The sequence below is a fragment of the Perognathus longimembris genome, chromosome 23 (genome assembly GCF_023159225.1).
Source record: "Perognathus longimembris pacificus isolate PPM17 chromosome 23, ASM2315922v1, whole genome shotgun sequence".
Taxonomy (NCBI): domain Eukaryota; kingdom Metazoa; phylum Chordata; class Mammalia; order Rodentia; family Heteromyidae; genus Perognathus; species Perognathus longimembris.
Window position 1 is genome coordinate 30,115,363 of NC_063183.1, and position 19,876 is coordinate 30,135,238.

Below are 19,876 nucleotides of genomic sequence, written 5' to 3' on the forward strand. Positions count from 1 at the left end.
TAAGGGGGAAGAAGACAGGAGAAGAAAACAACAGGCAAGAGGAACTGGAATAAACCCGTGGACTACCTAGGGGCCCCAGGACCTGGACTGAAACCCCTGCTCAGTCAAAGGAAAAAGCACAAGGCCAGGGATCTTTTGTGCCTAGGGAAGGCCCCACTAAGCTGTGCTGCATGAGAAGGAAATAAGAAGGAAGAAGAGGGCTGCTGAAAACCCCAGATGTTAATTAACGTTGCTGAAAAAAGTTCAGGACTACAATGTAGCCCACTCATATTTATACTGCAGATTCACTTGAGGATATTTCCTTACTTTGTAGAAAATGTCCTTCATAATGGAAGTGTTTTAAAATATACATGATCTCTCTAAGCATTTAAAGTATCATTAAAACTGGAGGTGTAAGTCAAATGGTAGAGCGCCTGCCCAGTTAAGTGCAAAACCGTGAGATGAATTCCCAGGACTAGCCAACCCCCCAAAATATATCATTCCATTAAACATATGTAACCCAATTTCATCATGGAAATACTACCCTTCCTGTACAGGCACAAAACTGCCTGTTTTTCATATAGATATTGTTCATTAAAAATTTTGGCAAATCAGGCTCCTGCCCGCCCCCCCCCCCCCCCGGTACCCTGGCTTACCACAGTTCTGGGGATTCACTCTGCAGCAGAAGGGATGAACTGTGAATGTGAAAGACTGCAAAGATATAAGGCCAAACAATGACAGAAGCTTCCATTTCTGCATTATAAATATGAATGGTCATGTACTAGGTTTGTTATTCTGAGGCTCAAGTGTTTTAAGTTTCTGCATTTCTTCATTTTGTTTTAAAATGTTCTTTAGTTGGAATCATTGACATTCATACTTATTACTCTAAATGCAGGTTTCTTTTATTAAACTGATGAAGTACTCTCTGTGATACTCAGAAATCAATTATTATGGTACTACATTGTAGTCATGAACTTGAAAGCCTGTTTATCCCTATTTTCAGCAACATTAAACATTGGTTGGCCTTATATCTTGGCAGTCCTTCATGTTCTTGACCTTGTTCACTATATATAGGGAGAAGAGTACAGCCTTCAATATAAGTATCCCAGGGACATTTCGAATGTATGGCATTCACATTGCAGCACTCACTGTGGGTTAAACACTGAGTAGTATGTAAAACAAAAGTTCTCTACACTTAGAAACTTAAAAGTCCCCATGAGACTCTAATCTCCAATTCACCACTCAAAAACTGGCAGTGGTGCTGTGACTCAAAGTGGTAGAGTGCTAGCCTTAAGCACAAAGAGACTCAGGGACAGCACCTAGGTCCTGAGTCCAAGCCCCACAATTGACAAAGAGAGAGAGAGAGAGAGAGAGAGAGAGAGAGAGAGAGAGAGAGAGAGAGAGAGTTGGTGAATGATGAAGTGTGGAGAAGATGAAAGAAGGGGAGATAATTCTTCAAAATTTTTCAGGTGCTGAGAATACAGCTCATTGGTAGAGCAGATTTCTATGGAACCCTAGTTCCAAGTGGTTCCTTCACAGAGAAAATGCATGTTGTAATGTGGGGCTAGGAAAACAGTATCATCTCTCTGGACCCCTTCTGTCTTTTCAAATTCTAATACTACTATCTCACAAGATCATGATGAAAAAATTAAGGAATTTAAATAGTAAAAAGAATCAGAGGGCCAGAAACTGGTGGCTCATGCCTGTAATCATAGCTACTCAGTAGGATGAGATCTGAGGATTGTAGTTCAAAGCCAACCCAGGCAGAAAAGTCCCTGTGAGACTATTATCTCCAATTACCTACCAAAAAGCCAGATATGGAGCTGTTGCACAAGTGGTACAGTGCTATCCTTGAGCAAAACAGCTCAGGAATAGCACCCAGGTCCTGAGTTCAAGTCCCAAGACCACACACACACACACACACACACACACACACACACACACATATCATCATCATCATCATCATCATCATCATCATCTAAGTTAGGGCCATAGCATTCATCTCGCTTTCAAAGATTCACATTCTCCACTGCCCAGAGGAAGAGAACTAACCTGATCTCTCAGTCCCTTCAGCTGGCTTGAACCTTATGGTGTACTTTTTGTCTTATCACTTACACTTTGATCTATGAACACTCAAAGATCAGGAAAAATGAAATGCTTTCCCAGCAGCATCAGTTAGTTTATGGCTCAGCCAATTGCATATTCTGAGATTCCCTCTCCCAGTTCTGAGCTGTTTCTGGGCTGTATGGTTAAGAGATAGGAAGAAATATGTCTGTTTCTGCAACATTTTAGTCTTTCAAAAGATTTTTCCTGTACTTTCACAATTCACCCTCAGAATATTTCCCTAAGGTAATGCAGTCAGCTACTAATCTAGTTTATATATAAAGAAAAATGGACTCAAAAACGATGAAGAATTTGTCAAAAATTGTTGTATGGGAGGGAATTCAATCACAAGGAAACAGGGAAGCCACATTTTGAGAGGTCAAATTGAGAGTCTTTATTGGAGAGCCACGGTCTGCAGGTGGACTCCCGTCTTAAGGACCTGCAGCCCCAGACAGACCTAGCAAAGCTTTTAAAGGCAAAACCTACATGTTGGGGTAGAGACCAAGCCTTAACAAAAGTGCTATACATAAAACAAAACAAGCTAGATGAGGATAAAAGTTTTATATATAGGCAGAGTAGACTACCTAGGGGACCAATAAGGGGCAATCAAGACCCCAATTTTCCAGAGGAAGCATGAGCTTCTTGGAGCCCAACAAATCATGACATATTTACAATCCAAAGAATGTCCTCTATAACCTCTAGAGTTCTCAGAAAGTCCCCATCTTTTATTAACTTCTATCAAGACACCAAGATGACATTACTTAGATCCAGTATCCTTATTTCAAAATAATACTATTAGGATAGAGCTGGAATGAGAAAACAGCTACAACTCTAAGACTGACCTGACAGTGTTAATGCAGCACTAATAGTGTCACATTGTGATTTATGGAGGAGAGACTGTGGGGAAATTGTTTAAATGGAAGAATTATACTTAGAGGAAAGAATCAACCAACTAAAAATTTCTAGTTTTTTTTTAATCACTGGTTGAGTTAATGCTAAGTGAAAATACTATATTCTGCTAACTTTTTATCAATTAAGGAAGAAAACAGATTTGGAAATCTTGCTGATTCCATAGAAATTCTACCTCCCCTTCCTTGTTCAATTCCATCTGACCCTGGTACCAAGGTAAAATAACAAATGTCATAAATACGTTATCAGTGGGTGTGGAGGCAGATTTCTCAGAACTAAATGGACCTTATGACCTTCCTGTTAATGCCAACTGCATTGGCTGTGGACAGTGGAGGTTAAAAAAAACAAACCCACAGGTTTGTACTGCTGGCCTCTAAGTAAATGTGCTCAGCATTCCAAAGGCATTTAATACAGTTGGTTTAGGAATGAATTCTAAAAGTACTGCTAATCTATTACTCCACAGTACTAAACCAAAAGGAGATGTTTTCTGAGCCTTTCTCCCATTTGATTTTCATCTCATTTCAAACAATGATCAAAGGGCAAGTGATAGATGCTATTTCCTTTACTGAAAGGACTAAATCTTCTTGGGGTCAAATTCATCTCTTGGATACCCCCCTTTTTTTGGGTCATAGTTCTTGAACTCAGGGCCTGGGCACAGTACCTGAGTTTTTCTGCTCAAGGATAGCCCTCTACCACTTTGAGCCATAGCTCTACTTCCAGCTATATGGTGGTTAACTGGAGATAAGAGTCTCACAAATTTTCTTGCCTGGGCTGGCTTTGAACTGTGACTGTCATATCTTAGCCTCCTGCGTAGCCAGGATTAGAGCCACCAGCACCTAGTTTGGATACACATTTTAGTCCACTCCTTTGCTCTCCAGCTTCTCTACTTATCTTCATTCCTTCTCATAAAATAGATATGACACAAAGAACCAAGATGTTTTAGAATAGTGCATCCTCAAAGACAAAACTGGAGTCAGCTTCAGTGTAGTTCAGGGAAATCTGAAGGGTAGTGGGCAGGGGACAGGGATATACATAGAATAAGAGTTGGGGCTGGGAATATGGCCTAGTGCCAAGAGTGCTTGCCTTGTATACATGAAGCCCTGGGTTCGATTCCCCAGCACCACATATATAGAAAATGGCCAGAAATGGCATTGTGGCTCAAGTGGTAGAGTGCTAGCCTTGAGCAAAAAGACAGGGACAGTGCTCAGGCCCTGAGTCCAAGGCCCAGGACTGGCAAAAAAAAAAGAGTAAAGCCAGGCAGGAGAAGACAGGATCTCTGATTTTATTAGCATATATTAATTATACAAAAGGTTTCATGGTGGTATTCCTATACATGCCTGTAATATACTTTGAACAAATTTACCTCCTCTATTACGCTTTTATTCTCCTTCTAAAAATACTTTTAATGATTTGATTATTGCATTTTCACACACGCCTATGAAGTATTTTTCACTCCCCGGCCTTTACTCCCTCCTTTCACCTTGCCCCCTCCTGCAGATTCCTACCACTTAGCATTCCCTGAATGTTACACTCATCTCCTTTGGTTTTCAAATGTGGGTTCCACATATGAGAAAGGACATATGTCTTTCTCAGTCTGGCTGATTTTACTTAACAGTAAAATATAGTATTCCATGCCCTGTTCTCTGAGCCACACCCACTCAACAACCCCCTATAGCCACGTAGAAATGTTTGTTGGCCCCCGAAGTTCACATGTACCACCTAAAACCTTTAGACAAGCTATATGAAGGGGAAAGAACGTTGCCATCTTGGTAGGCTGGGAATGGGTAGTGGTAGAGTGCTTGCCTAGCATGCATGAAGCCCTGGGTTCGATTCCTCAGTACCACATAAACAGAAAAGGCTAGAAATGGCGCTGTGGCTCAAGTTGTAGAGTGCTAGCCTTGAGCACAAAGAGGCTCAGGAACAGTGCTCAGGCCTTGAGTTCAAGCCCCAGGACTGGCCAAAAAAAAAAAAAAAAAGAACATTGCCATCTTTGCAAAACTATATAATGAAATAAAATAACCAAATACATTTAATTAAATAAAATAAATGAAAGCCTTTAACAAACCATGTGGGACATACACATGTTCAATAAATGCCTTCTTTCTGTGGCTCTACTTTCTCTATCCCTATATTTGGGTTTAATGTTCTTCAAAGATTAGGAAGAACATATTCCTTTTTCTTTGTACCTTCAAGCTCCCATAGGAGTTTGATTATCTGACTTTCCATGTGGTAGCCAAAGGTAAAACTAGCATGGTGGGATCAGGGTTGGGCTTGGATTAGGCTTGGGCCAAGTGAGGAAGCTGGACAGAAGGACAGGTTAGAGAGTTGCATTCTAAAGAGACCGGGCTGGACACTGGGGGCTCACACCTGTAATCCTACTCAGGAGGCTGAGATCTGAGGATCACAGTTCAAAGCCAGCCCAAGCAGTAAAGTCCGTGAGACTCTTATTTCCAATTAACCACTAGAAAACTGGAAGTGGCGCTGTGGCTCCAGTGGTAGAGTGCTATGCTAGCCTTGAGCTGAGGAGCTCAAGGATAGCACCCCAGGCCTAGAGTTCAAGCCCCACGACTAACAATAAAAAAGAGACAGTCAGGGATGTGGGGAGCATTATAATCAGAGGGTCAAATGGGCAGACATACATCTAGGCTGACTCTTCTCTTCTATGCTTTATCCCACTTATAGACATACTTCGCCCATACTTCATCGCTCCTTTGCATATCTTAGAGGATGTGTTCTTGGAAGACCCAGGTATACCACAAGGCCCTGGTAGCACCAGAGAATTTTTTTTTAAATCTGTGTTGGTCTCAGAGGGTTGAAAGAGCTCCATTAAAATGACTGTGCTACTTTAGGGTACAAGAAAACATTTTAACACCCTTCAACATGTATCAGGTTAGCTGGTTCCCTGAAAGGAAGTGAATAAAGAGATATATTTAAATAGGGCTGGAGGAGAAAAGCTTAGGAAAGTGAGCTCGTCTCTGTAAGTACACTGTGAAGCTAAAGTTAGAAAACCAAGTTTACTAACTACATGTACCAAAAGACAGGAAATGACAATGAAGTATTCGGTGCAACACAGCATACAAACATAATGATTAATAATCAATTATAAAGCATTTAAGGTTAAAACTTTAAGTGACCAACTGATTATCTCTCAAGTTAAGAAATAAAGCCCTCGGGTCTGGCTTGCTTAATAATGTAATAAGAGGTTATATAAGTGAGGTAGGGGTAGGGACAGGGTGCAGACAGTACTAAGAAGACACTGCAACGGGGAGGAGAGAGGCGGGTGAGTCATGGAAAGGGTGAGTCTGATCAAGGTACACTGTATGACTATATGGATACATCAAAATGAAATCCCTTGCACAGAAAATGAAAGCAAAATTAAAAAGTGATCAAAAGAAAAGGCTGGGAGGGAAAAAAGAAAGACCCTACAACCAAACATTAGATTCATAAATGACCCGAATAAAGGCAAGCAAGATTCAACCTAATAGTCTCTTATCAAATCTGTCGTGTTACTGGTGAGTACCCCTATGCACGAAAAGATGCCAAGATTGAACCTCCAGACTACAATGAAAACACAGCAGCATTTCAAAGAGAAGTAGTAGCCAACACAGCTCGTTCAGCCACCACGAAGCTGACATTGATCTGTGCGCTCAAGATGCTCTTTTCTGTGTATGTAATGCAAACGACTAAGGAAAGATGATGATAAATGGAAAGCTTGTTATGAAAAATTAGTACAACTAAGCTTTTTCATTACTTCTAAATAATAATAACAGAGAAGAGACTATAGTGGGAGGAAGCCCTGTTAGAGCTGGCAGAGAGAGGGAGGAGTATTGAGAGCACTGAGTATCCATGAACAGAAATGACTGGCAAGTGTACATTTCTCAATGCAATGCCTGGGGTAGCCATGACGCTGGACATCAATCATAAAGGTTCTTGCCTTTGCCACAGATTCTTTCCAAAGATTTTTTGCCTTTGGTATAAACTAACTGCATAGGAGGGGTTATAATGAAACCACTGAACATCCATGAAAGAATTTCTTTGAAGCCATTATTAATTAGTTAATATTTATTTATCTGATTTATTTTCTGTGTATTGTCTTAACCTTCTACCACATTAGAATGTTGTGCTTTATTTTTTTATTTATTTATTTTTTTGCCAGTCCAGGGGCTTGGACTCAGGGCCCAAGCACTGTCCCTGGCTTCTTTTTGCTCAAAGCTAGCACTCTGCCACTTGAGCCACAGTGCCACTTCCGGCCTTTTCTATATACGTGGTGCTGAGGAATCGAACCCAGAGTTTCATATATACGAGATGAACACTTTACCACTAGGCCATATCCCCAGCCCTAGAATGTTGTGCTTTAAATTGGGCATTGGTGGCTCACGCCTGTAATCCTAGCTACTCAGGAGGCTGAAATGTGAGGATTGTAGTTCAAAGCCAGCCTGGGCAGGAAAGCCCATGAGACCCTTATCTCCACTTAACTATCAGAAAACCGGAACTGGTGCTGTGGCTCAAAGTGGTAGAGCAATAACCTTGAGCTGAAGAAGCTCAGGGATAGTTCTCAGGCCCTGAATTCAAGCCCCAGGGCTGGCAAAAAAATAAAATAAAAACTTTTAAAAAGATAGCTCTGTTGTCTAGTGACTAAGCCTTTATTGCCTTGGTGGTTTATAGGAAAGCAGACCCCTAAATCATTTAGCACAGATTCACCAACTTTTTCAGTTTTCACTGAAAATTGCTAGTATTTCTTCCACCAAAATAGCTATTCATTTATTACTCAAAAACTTATAAATATGGTTCATATATAAATAAAACATTCCAATAAATTTCCTTTTCAGATCTGATAGGGTGACACATGCCTATAATCCCAGTTGCCTGGGAGGCAGAAATAGGAGGATTATAGAAAAAGCATGAAGTCCTATATGAAAGAAAAGCAAAAGGACTTGAGTATGGCTCAAGTGAATGGATGGATGAAAGAATGAGTGGATGGATGGAGGGATGGAGAAGTGGGTGAAAGGAAAAAAGGAACCTGAGTACAGAACATACACCCCTTTGGGGTGGACTTTTTATTTTTTCTTTTTGCTGGTCCTGGGGCTTGAACTCAGGGCCTGGGCACTCGCTGTCCGAGCCTCTTTGTGCTCAACACTAGCGCTCTACCACTTGAGCCACAGCACTGCTTTGGCTTTTTCTGAGTAGTTTCTTTTAGAGATTAAGAGTCTCCCAGACTTTTCTGCCTGGGCTGGCTTTGAACTGAGATCCTCAGATCTCAGCCTCCTCAGTAGATAGGATTACAGGCATGAGCCACTAATGCCCAGCAGGACACTTATGTCCGTAATTATTCTTTTTGTCTGGGATATAGTGCCTCCTAGTGGAAATGTCGCTTCCTTCCCAAATACCCACTATACTTGGGCTGGGATTTATTCCAAATCATATTTTGCTAGCATGTTGCTTAAAATATTTTTGTAATTGTTGAAATTTGTACCTTAAAATACTCAGTGGTGATATCTTCTCCCCCCCCCCCCCAGTCCTGGGGCTTGGACTCAGGGCCTGGGCACTTTCCCTGGCTTCTTTTTGCTCAAGGCTAACACTCTACGACTTGAGCCACAGCACCACTTCTGACTTCTGTTTATGTGGTGCTGAGGAATCGAACCCAGGGCTTCATGCATGCAAAAGCAAGCACTCTACCACTAAGCCATATTCCCAGACCCGTGACATCTTTTTGAGAATAGGGTTTTCAAAATTAAATGATTATAAATATTGAGCTGGACTTACTCATACAATTTATAGATTAGCCTGAAGATACTCCCAAAGAAGAATTCCAAAAATATTTTTGGCATCTGAATGCAAAAGTGGAATGCCTACTTTGTGCCAACACTTACTTGGTTACCTAAGTTCTACTGCATTTCTTTTTAAGGAACTGTTTTCATTATGTCATAGTCCCATCTACTATTTTATATAAGTAAAAAGTAGGGCCCACTGAGGCTTTACAACTATTAACTCATTTAATCCCCATAACAAGTTTCCTCTACCTATTTTACAAATAAGAAAACTGAGACACAAAAACATCTCGTTGCTTTTCCAAGGTCACCTAGCTGGTAAGTGGATGAGTGTAGGTTCACCCTTTAGCAGCCTATTTCTAAGTGCCATAGACTCCATAGCTTGGCTACTGCTTAATGGAAGTTAGGGTGTGACAAAAGAAGGGGATCTGCTTCTGTACCTCGAAGACTACCAGATGGAAGGAAGAAAAACAAAGTGACTTAGACACCAGATACCTGCAGAAACAAATCCAATCCAAACCAGAAATAGTTAGAGCTGCAACGTGCAACGTGCGTGCAAAGAACTCTTGTACTGCCTTTTTTTTTTTTTTTTTTTTTTTTTGGTACTGAAATCTGGGCAAGAGCTCGAACATCCAGCTGAAGTGATAGGTGGGGGGCAGCCACATTCGCCGAATCAAAACATATAAAACAACCAGTTTTAAAAGCAAGAGACTTCTCTGGATGCCTAGCAGGCTTCTTGGTGAAGTCATCCCAGGCCAGAATCTCAGGTCTCTAGCTCTGTTTTGCCAGACTAGAAACCATATTGTGCCAATCCACTCAGAGATAAGCAGGCTCAACAGAAATGAATCACACTAATCAGACTCTTTAGAATTTAAACCAAGCCCAAGTACTCATGCCTGGAGACCTATCTGCTCAGGAGGCTGAGATCTGAAGGGCATGGTGCAAAGCCAGCCCAGGCAGGGAAAGTCCATGAAACTCTTATCTCCAATTAACTACCAAAAAAAAGCTAGAGGTGGAGAGATGGCTCAAGTGGTGAAGCTCTAGCTTTGAGCAAAAGAGCTCAGATCACAATGACTATGTGCAGCTGATTATACAGAATAATATTTATCAAAATGAACTCCAAGAAATGGAAACAAGAGGAGGTTTTTTTGTTGCTGTTTTCATGTTTTTCATGTTGTTTATTTATATGTCTTTGGGAGTATAAGAGGAAGCACAGAAATGGAAGGACAAAGCATAAAACAAACATAGCAGTGGTACTCACTAGATATATATAGAAAGTGAACTATACAACTTGGGGATGGAGATGACAGGGAAAATTGTGAGAGAGCAAGGGAAGGAATAACATTGTCCAAAAGGAAATATACTGTTTACTTGACTTATATAACTGTAACACCCTCTGTATATCACTTTTATAATAATAATTTTTTTTCTTTCAAAGCCCAAGGGCAGTTGTACTCTGTGAGTTCAAGACTCAGGACTGGACCAAACCAAAAAAATTGAATTGAATATTTCTCAAATATTCTTCATTGTGACTTTCTAAGACATACACATACTTTAAGATAATTAAATACAAGAATTCTATTCTGTGGCTAGGGATGTAGGTCACTGGCAAGAAGACTGCTTCTAAAACATTTAGGATGTTGTTGGTTCAGTCTATAGCTATATCAAGTGTTTGAACAAAGAACAGGCAAAGCCAGTTACCTTACTTTTCAGATTATATGTAATTATCCTCAATATTTTTTTCACCACAGAAAAAATTATCACATCCTTTTGTTCAACTAATATTTCATTTTTGCACTGGTCAGGTTATGTGTTTTTTTTTGTTTTTTTGTTTTTTTTAAACCAGTCCTGGGCTTTGGACTCATGGCCTGAACACTGTCCCTGGCTTCTTTTTGCTCAAGGCTAGCACTCTGCCACTTGAGCCACAGCGCCACTTCTGGCCGTTTTCTATATATGTGGTGCTGGGGAATCGAACCCAGGGCTTTATGTATAGAAGACAAGCACTTTACCTCTAGGCCATAATCCCAGCCCCCCAAGTTGAAATCTGGTTGACAATAATCAAGCTCTTATGGTCTGATACTTATGCCATTAATTTTGTAAAAAAAAAAAAAAAAGAAAGAAAGAAAGAAAGAAAAAGAAAAGAAAAATGGGATGTACCGCAAACCCCAACCATGAGGTGTCTCTACACACCAAACACACCAAAAATTGTGACAGCCATTGTCAAACACTTACATGCTGATAAGTTGAACCATTGTAGTTTATCTTTATTGTGCCCTAAGGTGTTGGCGATGAAGAAAACAAATTAAATGAAATACAACTCAATTTAAAGAAAACTCTCAAAAAATAAAAATAAAAAAAGAGCTTGGGGATAGTGCCCAGGCTCCAGGCAGCAGCACACACACGCACATACACACACAAACACACACACACACACACAATCTAAATCAAAATACCACATTAAAGAGAACAAGTGTCAACAATTCAAAAGCTTTAGCAAAGCAGAGCGTTTCCCTGCAGGAAAGTCTAACGGGCTGTCAAATCATTACCAAAGTCTACTTTGTGGGCTGCAAATCAGTAAGGGAAATTGGCAAAGTGACCTTAAAAGAGGATGTTATGAAATTTTGATAGCTGCATTCACCAATCTCCAGGCCAAACAGTCAGCAGTGGGAAGTACAGGAAATCAACTCCCGTCCTGTTCCTCTCCCTGTATCCAGGTAACCGCAACACTCAGTTCAGTTTTCCCGGCCTAGGATGTAGATAACCATTGGGTTACATCAGACAGTAGTCTGTGGCTTTTGTTTTCTCGTCATAAATAATGACTACTCCTGACTTCCCCCCACTCCCAGGTTGGGGGGGGGGGGAGGACTCATAGCACCCAGTACAGAAGCACCTGCAGAGAACAGCAGGGAGATGGAGAAAGGCCATTGGGAATGAGCCAGAGCCTTTGCTTGCTATCTTGACACCTAAATTCAGCCCACATATTACAAACTTTGTGAAGCTATTTGGTGAGAGATTTGAGAAATAGAGATATCACATTCCTAGTGGTTTTTTTTGTTTGTTTATGATGTTGATTTTCTAGATATATGACTATTAAATCAGCCAAAATCTCAGGTTCACCTTTCTTTGTTCTTTTCTACTCAGAATATTCCTGTGATGTGAGCTATCCTTTTGTGTAGCTTTAAATCCATCAAATCTAGGGAACTGGGTACCGGGGAACCCAGTAACACTGCAGCAGTACCTTGTTTTTGTAAAACGTCCTCTTCATTAAGTATTTGTTCATGGATTGTGATTAAGGACAACCTCATCTCCAAGGCCCATCTCTCCCACAAATGCTCTCCAACCTGCTTTGCCACCCCAGGCCCGGGAGGAGTCGCTGTAGAGGCAGAGGTTGGTTTTTTGTTGTTTTTTTTTTTTTCCTCAAATCACTCTCATTCCTTCCTCTACAGTGACACAGCCACTCACCAACAAACACAAGAGAACCAGCTCCAAAGCTTACTTCCATTTTGCCTCATGCTAAACGACAGACTTGAATGTGCTGAGTTTCGTTGGTAAGGTGCAGATAAAACAAGTAAAATGGGCTTTTAAGCCTTGAGTAGATCAGGAGAGAAAGCCTCAAGGTGAACACTTATCACTTCTGGGGCATCATCCTTCATTGTGGCTAAAAGAACGAATACCTTCAGTACATCTGGTCACATCCTCCAGTTGTCACGAGATTGACACCAAACATGGCTCAGTGTGTTGTCTAATCGGCCTTCTTCCAAACTCAAATGCTTGCACCTTACTCCTATAACACCTAGGCCAACAAGCATGAACGTTTTCTCCAGCATGAGACTTTTCAGAGAAACCAACAGGGGACTTGACCCTTGGTGCGTAGCAAATGACAAGAGTAGTTGGCCGAAAATACTCAAGAGTAAGATAATCCTATATAACCTGAGGGCAGGGGAAAAGAGGGCGGGGGGGGGGGGTGGGAAATGGAGGAAAATGAAGGAAGGTGGGTGACCCGTGACCAAGAAGCCTTGTACTCCTCTAACTTAGGGAATTGTAACCCCTTTGGTTCAACTCCCTCATGGTCATCCTCACGGACTGAAAAGAAGATCTTCACATATTGGGGGAGAAGGGGGCGGCTGTTTATTTAGCAGATGAAGAACTAGTTGTTGTTTTATAAAATGAGACAAACCACTTCATGCACTTAGGGGAAAGGGGCGCTATCGACACTATAAACTGGCCGGGGTCAGCCTCCTCCCCCCGCCCCAAAAAAGAGGGCGGACCCCTTGCCGTGCCATTGTTCCCACAATGCCGTGACTCGGATTCGAACCGAGGTTGCTGCGGCCACAACGCAGAGTACTAACCACTATACGATCACGGCGAGCTACCGGGACGCCACGGAGGGCCGGGCGCCCAGCGCGCGACTTGAGGTGAGGTGAGGTGAGGTGAGGTGAGGCGAGGCGGGGCAGCCGGGCCGCCTTTCTCGAACTTTCCACCGAGCCGGGACGCCGACCCCCTCCCGCCCCCCACCCCGCCTCCGGCCTGTGCTGGTGGAGGTCCCCGCACGCACCGTCCAAGTGTTGTGGGGGTGGGAGGGGAGGACACGGACGTGGAGACGCCAGGCCCCCGACGCCGCCAGCCGCCCCCCCACCCCACCCCACCCCATCTCCCGCCCACCATGATGTGTGTGGCGGGCGGGCCCGGGGTCGACCCCAGTTCCACCTTCTCCGAAGGGACTCGTCGTGCTCGCTCACATCCTACAGAAGAAGGGGTTCCCCCTCCCTGCCTCCCCCCAATAAAACAAACTGTCTTCGGGAAGCAAGGAAACGGTATCGCGAGCTCAGCTTTTCTCCCCCCTCCCGGGCCCCCGCGGCGGCCCAGCCGCAGCTCCCGAGCCCGCGCGCCGCGGAGGAGAAGGCGCCGCCCACTCGGCCGCTGATAGGCGGGAGCCGGGTGATGACGCCAGAAAAGGGGCGGGACTTGGGACAGAGAAGAGACGCGGGGAAGGCGGCTGGCTCCGGGTTCCCGGTAGCTCGCCGTGATCGTATAGTGGTTAGTACTCTGCGTTGTGGCCGCAGCAACCTCGGTTCGAATCCGAGTCACGGCATTGTGAGAACAATGGTACGGCAAGGGGCCAGCGTTTTGGCGATCACCCTCCTTTTTCTTTTTTTTTCCTCATCCTAAATCGTAACCGTTTGGGAAAACGGATCCCGTTTCCCTTGTGACAGACAGCTGAGGATGGAGTTGATTCCCGCCCGGGACCCCCGAGGGCGTCCGGCCGGCGTCCGCGGTCCCGGAGGCGGGAGCACCGAGGATTCGCCGGGCTCGGGCGGGGAACGGACACCGCGCCGGCGGGGGGCTGCAGAATGATCGGGAAGGGGAGGCCCCGCGGGAGGAAGGCACCCTCGAGGTACCCCTTAAAAGCGGACTAGCAGGAGACCCCCCCCACTTTGTGCAATTAATATGCACTTGGGGGGGGCGGGGATGGGCGCCGCCGGGGGAGGGCGGATGAAACCTGTTGGAATGGTTGCTAGGGGCCTGCGGGGAGAGGAGGGGGGATCAGGAAGCGTGACGGGGTGGGGGGTGATGGGGATACGTGGTGCACACGTGTGGGAATGTCACGAGCCCCCCCTTGCACAGATACATTCTTAATATAAAATGATACGCGGGGGTGGGGGGGCGGGTGACTGGGTAATGTAACCCGCGGGGGCCTGCAGGCCGGCCGGGTCCCGGGATCCCGGGCAGGCGGGGTGGCCGGTCCCCCAGGTCCGCGTTATAAACGCCCTGCCCCCCCTCCTCCCCATCAAATACCCGTGGATGGGATGCGAGTGAGCGGGCGCCGCGGGGACGCACGTGCGGGGCGCCCGCCCGGGAGCGGCCTGGGAGGGCGCGCGGGCCGGGCGCCCCGCCGACCCTGGGGGGGGGGGCCGCCATCGTGTCCCCGCCCCCACCGGCCGGCTCCGCGGGAAGCGGGGTTCATTAGGGCCGGGGGGTCCCCGCCCCCCGCGAAGGAAGACTCGCGCGGGGCGACTTCCCGGGGGACACTCATCCGTCAGACCCCGGGCCGCGTCCTCGGCCTGGCTCCCAGGCGCTCGGCGCGCGCGCGGAGAGACCCCGAGGGGAAGCCCGCGTGGGGCCCCGGGGCGGGCGGGCGGGGCGGGAGGCGGAGGGGGGCGCGTGGGGCCCCGGGGTGGCGGGCGGGAGGCGGAGGGGGACGCGTGGGGCCCCGGGGCGGGAGGCGGAGGGGGACGCGTGGGGCCCCGGGGCGGGCGGAGGGGGCGCGTGGGGCCCCGGGGCGGGGAGGCGGAGGGGGGCGCGTGGGGCCCCGGAGTGGGCGGACGGGAGGCGGAGGGGGACGCGTGGGGCCCCGGGGCGGGCGGAGGGGGCGCGTGGGGCCCCGGGGCGGGCGGAGGGGGACGCGTGGGGCCCCGGGACGCTGGCGGGGGGCGGTGGGGGCGCGTGGGGCTCCGGGGTGGGCGCGCGCTGGCGGGAGGCCGAGGGGTCGCCCCGGGCTGCGGTCAGAACCGCGGGGAGACAGCTGGGGAAAGGGGGCACCGGAAATGACTTCGGTGTAGGTAGGGGGCGCAAGGCCTTGGGGGGAGGGGACCTGCGGGGGGAGGGTCGGCCCCCAGAAGACACCCACACCAGCACCCCAACAAACACACGCACCAACACACACCAGCGCACACCCCAACACACGCAACACCCCCAAACACACCCCAACATGCACTACCGGCAAACACACAACACCCCCCAACACGCACACCGACAAGCACCAGCACACACCGTCACCCCAACACACACCACCAACACCCCCAACACGCGCACCAATACACACCCCAACACAACACACACCAAGACGCGCACCAACGCACACCTCACACCTACACACACCAACACGCACCAACACACACACCAAGACACAACACGCACCCCAACACGCACACACCAGCACACGCGACACCCCCGCACACCAATGCACACCTCGACGCGCGCACCCACGCACCCCGGGTGAGCTTCGCCCCCCGCGGGCCTCCGGAAACCTCTCCGCCCTGGAGGTGGCTCTGAGCCCCCTGGCGATCTCCTCCACACTCCCACCCCCTTCGCGAGAGGACCGCCGTCGCCGACCCCCGACCCCCCCCTCCCACCCCCAACTCCATTATCATCATCCCCAGCTTCTCCGGAGGAAAGAGCCAAAACAAGAGCCCAGCCTCTCGGCCGGCGGGCTAAGAGCGTACTGCGCCTGCGCAGCTCCCAGGCGGCGGCGGCGGCGGGCGTCACGCTGAAGCCCCGCCCCTTAGGTCAGTCAGCCGGTGACGTGGCCAGGGGGCCGGCCTATGAGTGTTGAAGAGGACTTTTGGAAGGCTCGGCCTCCAGGTCCCCGGTAGCTCGCCGTGATCGTATAGTGGTTAGTACTCTGCGTTGTGGCCGCAGCAACCTCGGTTCGAATCCGAGTCACGGCATTGTGGGAACAATGGCACGGCAAGGGGTTCGCCTTTTTTTTTTTCCTCTTCCGGTCGGTCCTAAACAGGTCGTGTAAACTGTAAACCGGTCCTTCCTTAGGAAAGGAACTGCCGCTCTTCTTCCTCTGGAGAAGAAAAGATAGCCACCTCCTATATAAAATCCAGTTCATGCTCTGAAGTCGGCTTCGGAGCAGCCCCTCTCCCTTGCTTACTCAGACTCAGTGTCTAAATCACTCTGTTCCCCTGACTTTGGGTGGGGGGGGTCCCTCCCCCCACACACACCCCCTGCCAGCCTTTTCGTGCATTATTTAAAATTGTGTCATCCATTTTTACATAGAGACTCGATGTAAGCGCCGCGGTGTAAAGGCTCTCCCTCATTCCACCGACCATTGCCCGGTGCCAGTGTGTTTGCCTTGACAGTCCTTGTGCAAACAGCTGTCGATGTACACACACGTGAACGTAGCCCTGTGCGGCTTGCATAAAATATAAATAGTCTATCCCCCCCCCCACCCCACCTCCAGAATGATGCAATAAGAACATTACTCGAGATGACAGCTTTTCCCTTGGGGAGGCAGTCTCTCTTTATGGGGAAAAGTACACACGCGTGCGTGAACACACACACACACACTTCTACCTAGCTGGGGAGGGTGGTGACAGTTTGGAGTGGTAAAAAATAGGTGGGGGTGGGGTGGAAATTCGTTATTGAATGGGGCTGAGGAGCCTGGGCTCTTTGTCACAGCAATACTGTCACTTGATTTTTTTTTTTTTTCAGGTTGGGAAATCGGAGAAGCAGCTTGAATTGGGAGCACGGAAGAGGAAGTGGACTTGGCTGTCCATCTGGAACCCCTCCACGCACACGCCTCCCCCCCTTCTTCCCCCCCCTCCCCCTTCTTAGGGTCAAAATCCCATGTAAGCCGCAAACCACCCAAGTTAGAAAATTCAAGTGGATTGTAATCAGGTCGGACTGAGTCTTGACCAAGTTTGTGTTCCAAGCACACAGCCTCTCCATAAATATTTAAACTGAAGGTTTGTTTTGTTTCATGTGTTTGTTTTTGTTTGTTTGTCTTGACAGGGTCTCACTCTGTTACCCAGGTTGGCCTCAAGCTCACAGATCTCCAGCTGATCTGGGTAGCTGAGATTACAGTCACACACCAAAATGCCTGGGTCTGGGGGAGGGAGGGGGTTCTTTAGGGAGTCTATAAATAAATGAAGTGGCTAGGTTTGTTTTATAATTGCATATGAAGTCATGGTATTTAAATAATGCATCATGTCATTTTCATATTAAATAGAACTAGTCGCTGAGTCCACCAAAAAAGAAAATACATTCTCCTATTTTTCTAGTAACACGTAACTCTGTAGATCCTCCTCTCTCTTCCCTCCCTTTCTTTTCCTTCCTTCTTTCCTTCTTTTTTTTTTTCCTTCCTTCTCCTATCTTTGACAAGGATATGACCTGGAAAAATATTTCATTTTCCTCTTTACAGTAAGAGAAAAGAAATGGAAGGTCGGTAGTAAAAGCAACTGATTGCAATAAGAGAAATACTCCCCTTGTCCCCACCATGAACGCACACCCCTTCCTCTGGTGTGCTAGTTTCCATCTGTGTGCCTTTGCCCTGCTCATGCCGACCTCCTGGCTTGGAATGACTCTTCATCCCTTTGCTTTATCCACCTGAGTCCTACACAGCTCGAGCCTACCTTCTTCATGTCGCCTACAACTTGGTTGATCCCATTCCGCTGAGCTGTTACCACCCAACTCTATACAACTACTTGACCCCGAGACACCTTTCCGTGTAACCATGTTCACAGGTGTTTTGTTTGTTGCTGTTTTGTGCTACAGGTGTTTGAACTCGGGCCTCAATCATGCCACTTCAGCCATGCTCCTATCCCTTTTTTGCTTCAGTTATTTTTTTCAGATAGGCTCCTTTGCCTTTTGCCTAAGATGGGCTTCTGGACTTCCAACTGTGATGCTTCTGATCTCTGTTTCTTTTGTGCCTGAGATGCCAAGCAAGGGCCACCATGCCTGGCCTAACATCTCACAGTTTGATAAAGCTAGTTCATATTCATTATCTCCCATAAGTCTCCACACAATTACCAACCATTTCCAGGAAAAGATTAGTGCCAATGAGTATCTTGCCAGAACCCGTAGCTGTTGTCTTCCTTTCTCTTCACATCTGGACAGTGTCAAGACTCTTATACATGGATGAACTAACTATACCATCCGTCAGATAGATGTCATTCCTTCGACCAGTTTTATACCACTTAATATTCTGAGCCACACTCTTTAAGAACATGTATTCATTATTTTCCCTATTAGACTTCTTGAAGCCAGGCACAGGATCAGAGTACTACTACTCAGGGTGTATTTGGAGGGGGGGGGGCAACAGCATTTGTGTCATCTGAGATTCAATTAAAACTATGAATTCGGGGACTGCACCCCAGCTAGATCTGCAGAAATGGCAACCTGCAATTTCATAAGATTCCCGGGAGACATGTGTTCCCATGACAGTTTACAAGCATTGTCCTACATACATAAGACAACAGGAATGACACACGAATTTCACTAATATTTTGAGACAGGGCCCTGAGTTTTCCCATCACATCCCTCTCCCCCAATGAACTCCTACCTTATTGAGGCTCTTTGGTCCTTCAAAGGGCAGCTATGGTGGGGTGTCATGATGGATGCCTGTATTTCCAGCACCCAAGAGGCTACGGCAGGAAGATGGGGAATTCAAGGCCGGCCTGGGCTACATACAGATTGCACACTGAGACCTTCCCATCTGAGCCAGATGTAAACGCTGGCCATGGCTTCCGGGCCACAACACTTCCAGTGAGGAACTGGCTTTATTTCCAAGACAAAAATGCTGAGAGCTTGAGCATCCGAGCCCCCCGGGAGGATAAGGGGTTGTGATAGACAACATCGGAGCTGTTTCTAGACTTGATTTATTGACTTGTCTGTTTCCATTCTGTCACTAACATGATTGACAATGAAACCCAGGAGGTAGCTTCAAGGGATTTCTGCGAGAGTGCGCACCGCCTTCGGGGCTGGCTGGGCCCGTGCAGGACAGGCGCGCCTCTTGCCGGGAGAGATTTGTGCAAGAGTTGTTTGCATGCAAAGAGGGGGTACGTGGAAACGACACGGGGAAAGTGGGTGTCTCTGGGGCCGGGGGGTGGGGGTTGATTGCATATAATGCAGCCTGGATTGGGTATCTGCGGTCCCAGCAGTGGGGCAGGAGGAGGTAGGTGGGGCTCCTAAGGGGGGGGGGCAGTTGCAGACATAGATTACAAAACAGCCCCCCATTTCTCGCCCCACCCTCCCCAAATTCCAAACCGTCGTTTTCCGTTTGCCAGGCCTTGGGAGGGGGAGGGGAGAAGGAAGAAAGAGTGGAAGGCTCCCCCCCAGCCCACCCCACCCCACCCACCCCCGGGCGGACGGGCTAGGGTCTCCCCCCCCACCCCTTTGCAGCGGCCTTGCACCTGCTGGGAGCTGGGGAGGGGAAAGCGATGGGGATGGACGCGTCCCCTCCCACCCCCGGGTGACACGTGCAGGAGGATGCACCCTAGCTCCGGAGTTGCATCCCCAGCCCCCCCCCCGGGGGGGGTCCCCACTTCATCCATCCCAGGCTGCTGGGGTGCTGTCGGGCTCTTCCCCTCCCGGGGACGCAGCCAGGTCGA

General features: G+C 47.4%; 3 non-coding genes across 3 annotated transcripts; 2 read left to right on the plus strand and 1 right to left on the minus strand.

Moving 5' to 3' along the window:
- Window positions 1-13,053: 13,053 nt before the first annotated feature.
- Window positions 13,054-13,125, minus strand: Trnah-gug. The gene has a single exon. It is a non-coding gene; the product is annotated as a tRNA-His (tRNA).
- A 654-nt stretch (window positions 13,126-13,779) lies between these two features.
- On the plus strand, window positions 13,780-13,851 carry Trnah-gug. Its single transcript has one exon. It is a non-coding gene; the product is annotated as a tRNA-His (tRNA).
- Window positions 13,852-16,135: 2,284 nt separating this feature from the next.
- Window positions 16,136-16,207, plus strand: Trnah-gug. The gene has a single exon. It is a non-coding gene; the product is annotated as a tRNA-His (tRNA).
- The last annotated feature ends 3,669 nt before the right edge of the window (window positions 16,208-19,876 follow it).